Raw genomic sequence first — 6,000 nt, 5'->3', positions numbered from 1 at the left:
ACTGAAGTGCTTAACTGGGTCATGAGCTTGTCCTGCAGTCACAGTGACAGTCACCCCAGTGAGGATGCACCCACTGTTTGGGCTGATAATGCCACCTGGGGTTTACAGGTGGTTTATAGATGTGCTGTCCTTGGGCATTTTATAATATTTTTAGGAACCAGAGCAAGCCATGAGTGCAATCCCAAGGTGACATCTAAGCACATCTGTACGCAGCCTAGCCCCTGCCCAGACACTGGACCAAGCCCTGAGCAAAGCACCTCCTCCACGGCACAGCCTGTGCAGAGCAAAGCACCGTGAGAAACTCCCTGGTCCTCTACACAGTGCTGGGTGGGTACAGCACTTCATCCAACATGGGAGAGATGCTGCTCCTGGGGCATCTGTAGTGCCACTGCTCCCAGGGGCAGCAAGTGCCCTGCCCTGCAGCATGAACTGCCCTGTTCCTGTTCATGGTGGCTATGTGGGTCCTGATGAGCTGCAAATGGCACCGCATGAAGCCTTGCTTGTTCCTGGGACTCATGCCGATCATTTGGTGCTTGCAGAAGCCTGGCAGCACCTCCCCTACAAGCAGCTGCATTGTAGGTGTCTGCAGCATACGTGGGTGCTTGCTGAGAAAATGCTTCCCAAGCTGAGTGCCTCTGAGGGTGGATAAAGGGGCTCCTGGCTCCCAAGCACAGGTGTCCTCAAGTGCCCAAGTCAGACACCCGGTCCCAGTCCTGAGAGCTGAAGCAGGTTCCTGAGTGTCAAAGGCAGCAGATCGGGTGCCTTCAGAGCATCCATGCTGAATCCTCGGGCATTTCTTCAGGTGGGAGGCAGCCAAAACCAGAGCACTGCATCCCAGGACCAACCTTACTCAGGTTCCCCTGGCCCACAACAGCACAGGGCTGAGATGCATGAGCAGCAGGAAAGCTGGCAGCCTAGGAAGGTCCCAGGAACAAGTCTGGAGCAGGGACCCCACACAGCCTTGGTGGGCTGTGGGCAGCTTGTGCCAGTGGTGGAGAGCTGAGGTACCTGAGATGTGCCAGGCCAAGGGGAGTGCTGCTGGGTTCAGTAGGGTGATGTGAGCAAGAAGGAGGAGAGCTCTCATCTGTGTGAGAGCAAGGAGGCAGCTTGCAGCAACACACATTTAAAATGACATTGATGTGAGAGGGAAAGAGAGAGGTGGGTGTCCAGCATACCTTGGGCAGGGTCACGAATGAGGGATTACCCAGAGGGTGAAAGCCTGAGCTGAGACAAGAATACAGCAGAGGCTCTCTCTGCCCCAAGTTGGAGGGGTTGCAAAAGGAGAGAACCTGCCATGGATGAGGTTCTAAAGCAGCAACTGAAACCCAGCAGCTGCTGCTGGCTAGGATTCATTCTGTTAACTAATTAAACGTGTGCTGGGCCAGGGAGAAGATGCCAGTTTCCCTGTAGCTTCTCTCTCTGGGAGTCTGAGGATGACAGAAAGGGTAGTGGGCTGTTTGCTCCCTCTTAATCCCCTTTCTGAGGGTTTCCCTCCACAGTTGGAGATCAAGGGGTAAGTGTGGTTGCTTCTACTTACGCCTCTGCTCCCCAAGGGCAGCAGCCCCCGCTTAAATGTCTGTGCTGCCTTCAGCTTAATATCTTCTGTGATTCTTTGATCTTGTATTTAAATACAGCTGGTCATAAAGGAAGATAGAAAGTTTCCCAGCTGAGATTTGAGTTCCAGTCTCTCTCTCCTCCCAGTACTATCAGTGTATCAGATTTTGGAAGATTGACCATTTCCTTGGCTAATCAAAATAAAGGGGAATAGAAGAGGAGTGTAAATTCTCAGGAACAATTACTTTCAGGTTATTTTTCAATATTTCTTTTTTATATTATTTTGATTTAAACTTCAAGCTGGCCTATGTATTCTATGTATTGCACGTCCAGCCTTAATCACGGCAGCAAATGAGAAGCTTGTAACTCTGATAGATTTCCACCACAAGCTCTCTATCTTTCCAGAAACACTGCTCTCACCGCATCCTCTCTCCCATCCTGAACGTGTAACATGTATTTCTGGTTCCCGCATTTATGACCTGGCATTTAGCTGCATTAAACCAGGGGCTGTTTTATCACATCCAATTTACTAAGTGATATAAACAACACCACCTGATTACCCCACTCTTGTCATTATTTACTGCTTCAGCAGTCTCTCAGTGTCATCTTCAAACTTTATCAGTAATGATTTTCTGTTTTCTTCCAGATCATTGCTAAAGGTACAGAATAGCATGGAGTCCAGGGGAGGTACCTGTGGGACCCAATTAGAAATGGCTGCACTGAAGGCTGATGTATCATCAACAATTATATTCTGAGATCTAGAAGTTAGCCAGTTTTTAAACCCAAGCTAATCATGCCATATTCGTTTGTTAAGTACATATAAAAACAAAGCCAGGTCGAAGATACCCGGATTAACTCTTGGCATCAGCAGCCCACTAAAAAACCTATGAAGCTTCCTTGTATTGGGAGGAAAAAAAAAAAAAAAACACCCAGTCCCAAGTCTTTCATTTCCAACATGACCTTCACAAGGCAGCATGTTAGTGTCAGCTTCATTCTCATGTCTCTTTCCTGCTAAGAAGGGTTCATCTCCTGGTGCCCAAGAAGATGCAGGGACAAGGGAACTAAAAAACAATAAAAAGGCACCTTCAGAACCTGTTCCCTTGGGCTCGGTGTTCTTGGCAAGCAGATAAAGAATTTTAGAGGCTCTTGGAAATGGGTGTTGCAACTCTATAAGAAAACCATCCTCCTTCATTTCCTCCATTACAAACGACACAGGCCCCAGATCAACTATTTATTAAAATTTGTTAGCTGGGAAAACAAGGCGGGGGGGGGGGGGGGGGGGGGGGGGGGGGGGGGGGGGGGGGGGGGGGGGGGGTAGAGGGGGGTTAATTAAATTAAAGTCCTCTCTAAAGAGAATGCAATTAGGATATTGATTGCAAGAAGTGCCAAGTTAATTGGGCGTGTGACACATTGACATTTTTCACAATCAATAAACCTGCAACACCTTCAAAGAAATCTCAAGCAGCACACAACCACATCAGGGTCAAAAATGCAATAAATATCTTGAGCTGATTATAGCCGTTGGTTTCTTTCATGTTTTCTCAATACAGAAAGCTGTCTGACAGGGCAGCTCTTTCCCCATGTGGCTTTAATAGAAGTCTTTGATGGAACCAATGCAAGCCTTTCAGCTTTTCTCTCTCTCCTTTTTTTTTTTTTTTTTTTAGAAGAAATCTTGTCAGCTTCAGTCAGCTTTGCCTTTCTGTTCTCTGCCAATCACCAGGAAGAAAAGGGCTGGAGAGGGCTGGATAAAGCCAATTAACAGAGGTAGCAGAGGAGTGACAGAGCAACTGGTAGTAATGTTCCAAGAGCAGGCTGGTGCCTGGAGACTGCTCCAGATCAAGCCCAGCATGACATTGTATGTGTCCTGGGAAAGAGCCGTGCTGCAACAAGGGATGGGTGCAGTTCAAGGAAAGCCCCTTCCTTTTCTTCCTGTTTTATCTGTTTGGAACGGGCGTCCATCCCCCTAGATCAGCCCAGGCTCTCCTGACAGACGGGTTCAGGGAGCCCCCACTCTTGCAAGGGCAAGCTGCCGTCCAGCACTGCCCGGCACAGCACATCCTGCTGCAGCCTGACCTCTCCCCCACAGCACAGGCACGCTCTCTGCAGATGGGGCTGGAGGAAGGATGCTCCTTCTGACAGAGAAGAGGAGGGATGGTACTGCAAAAGGCAAGGGGGAGGAGTGAGCAGAGGACCAGAGCGGATGATTTAGTCTGCTAAATGATACCAGTCTGGGCTGCCTGGAAAGCCCTGGCCCAGTTGCAGTGCACAAGTGCCTTTGTGTATGTATGGGAGCTGAGCTGCAGTCTGGCTGTTTTCCTCGCCTGAGCCCACCTCCCCTCCTTTTGCCTCTCCCTTTCATATGGGGATGGCTGGGTGCTGCGTTATTTCAAGATGTTCCAGGAGGACATCACTGAAAGCTGCCAACCTGATGGGGCTGATCTGTCCCAGGATGCATATCGGAACATGTATTGAAACACGTTCAATATCTTTCTTGTCCTGGGAGGAAAGGGGATTAAGGCTGGCTTTTCCCATCAGACAAATGCTGGAAGGTAGGAGGTGTGGGTTTCAGCTCCCAGAGACCAAGATGAGACTAAATTCAGATCTTCTGCCTCCCAGATGAGCACCCTACGTACAGTCGGTGGCTCTTCTGTCAAATGTGGTGGCTGTAGGGTCACTGTCACCTCCTCAGGAGCTATGCAGCAATACTGCGAGCTCTGCTCAGTCTTTCAGAACCAGTAACCAAAGCTACCTTAATCCTCTAGAGCAAGGCTTCACTGGGAAAGGGCCAGGGGACAGATCCTGAGCAGTGGCATCCTACATCTCTTATTCACTGAGTGATAAATTTAAAATTGCCCAACTCACTGATGAGGCCCAGAGGTCATGTATGCACAGTGTTATTATGAACTAGTGGAAATATACACCCAGGCTAGACTAACTGCAAATTAAACTTTTCAGCCCTTTAAAATATTTGCTAAGGAGACCTGGGCACTTTCCCTACTCTAACAGGATTATTGCCATGGATAAGCCCATTGGTACATCTGCTGCTTACATTTGTGGCTCAGACATTTTGTTTCCTGTTGCAGTGCTATATAACTTGCACCGAGAAATTATTGTGCTCTCTCAGAAACATCTGTGAGAGGATATCATAGCCACGACCTAGCATGCAGACACAGTTATTAATTGTCTGTCATTCCTGTTAACCTTATGTAAGACTACACTCAATAATTAACTTGTACAATTACAACTTGACAGTGCCCATGAAAGAGGTGTCCTGCAAGTGCTGCCCAGCACACGTGCTGCCTCATTAGTGGCATCACCCAGACCTTCTCCTATCACAGAGTGCCTGTGCTTTGTTTCTCTGGGCTTGACGTATCTCACCTTGTACAGAGGCATCCTACTTCAGTAGGAGTTATCAGTGAGCACAGTCACTTAATTATGATGAACCCTGCAGCCTAATATTAGGAAAATTGGAGAAAAATTAGCTTGCTCCTAGGAGACACAGGCTTAGGCCAGACAGGCTCTCTGTTACCTCCATCTGCATTGGAGAGGGACGACAAAATCAGGTGAGCAATTTCCTGAGGCTGCCAAGGGAAAACTCTTGTTCAGGCTCAAGCATGCACACAGCAAGGGCATGGTGGCAAGGGAGGTCACAGAGCACATCTGCTCCTCTCTCCACAGCCTGCACAGCTGTGTGGTAGCAGAGTCCCTGGACCAGAGATACAGCCCATTACACTTGAAGGAGGATGCAGGGGTGACATCTACTTTGCTTCACTTCCATTCCATCACTGGGCGGCAAGGAGGCTCTAGTTCTGGTGGCGGCCATATCCTACCCTCAACCCTGCAAGAGGAGCCGGAGCTCTCCAGCCTGTGCTGGAGGATCCCTGAGAAAATTCCCAAATGAATGTGACTGTAATCAACATATTCCATCAGTCAAGAATTAAGAGGTTTTCCAAATCCTGAGCAAGGGTGACATCCTCCGCACAGAAAGATCAGGAAGCTGCCAGAGTGGCTAAAAGGCAACTGTGCAAGACATGTCTGAGACACAGGATGTGTTAAAATAGACACTAGCCTGGCAGTCAGGACTCATGAACAAGGCTTGCTTCAAAATGTTGTTAGCCGTCATGAAAAGCTACAGGCAGCACTTGCAGTAAGCACAATTAGGAGTCCAAGCCACAGATACTTTCAGAAAAAAATAAATAAATAAAATGGTGTTTTGAATCCACCTGCACTACAAAGTATTAAAGAAAAACCCTACTCTGGAGAGGCATCCTGTAGCCAGAATTCAAGAATGACAATTTAATACAAAATGTGTAAGAAGTGCCCAAAAAGCAGACACAGCCTAAGCCTCTGGTGGGATAGTGCCCCCCTGTTGTCTGATAAGCCTAGGCAACATCCATGGAAAATACCTCTGGTTCCTCCTCTGCAGGTCAGGCACTCCTGGGAGTT

General features: G+C 48.3%; 2 long non-coding RNA genes across 2 annotated transcripts; both read left to right on the top strand.

Annotated features, from left to right (window-relative positions):
* The first annotated feature begins 1,399 nt into the window (after nt 1–1,399).
* On the top strand, nt 1,400–2,739 carry LOC121079809. Its single transcript, XR_005825181.1, has 3 exons — nt 1,400–1,513; nt 1,635–1,805; nt 2,201–2,739. It is a non-coding gene; the product is annotated as an uncharacterized LOC121079809 (long non-coding RNA).
* A 2,202-nt stretch (nt 2,740–4,941) lies between these two features.
* LOC121079686 lies at nt 4,942–5,293 on the top strand. Its single transcript, XR_005825134.1, has 3 exons — nt 4,942–4,969; nt 5,048–5,117; nt 5,233–5,293. It is a non-coding gene; the product is annotated as an uncharacterized LOC121079686 (long non-coding RNA).
* Nucleotides 5,294–6,000: the final 707 nt, after the last annotated feature.

This window comes from Cygnus olor, chromosome 17 (genome assembly GCF_009769625.2).
Source record: "Cygnus olor isolate bCygOlo1 chromosome 17, bCygOlo1.pri.v2, whole genome shotgun sequence".
NCBI lineage: Eukaryota > Metazoa > Chordata > Aves > Anseriformes > Anatidae > Cygnus > Cygnus olor.
This window is presented reverse-complemented; position numbering and strand designations above follow the sequence as displayed.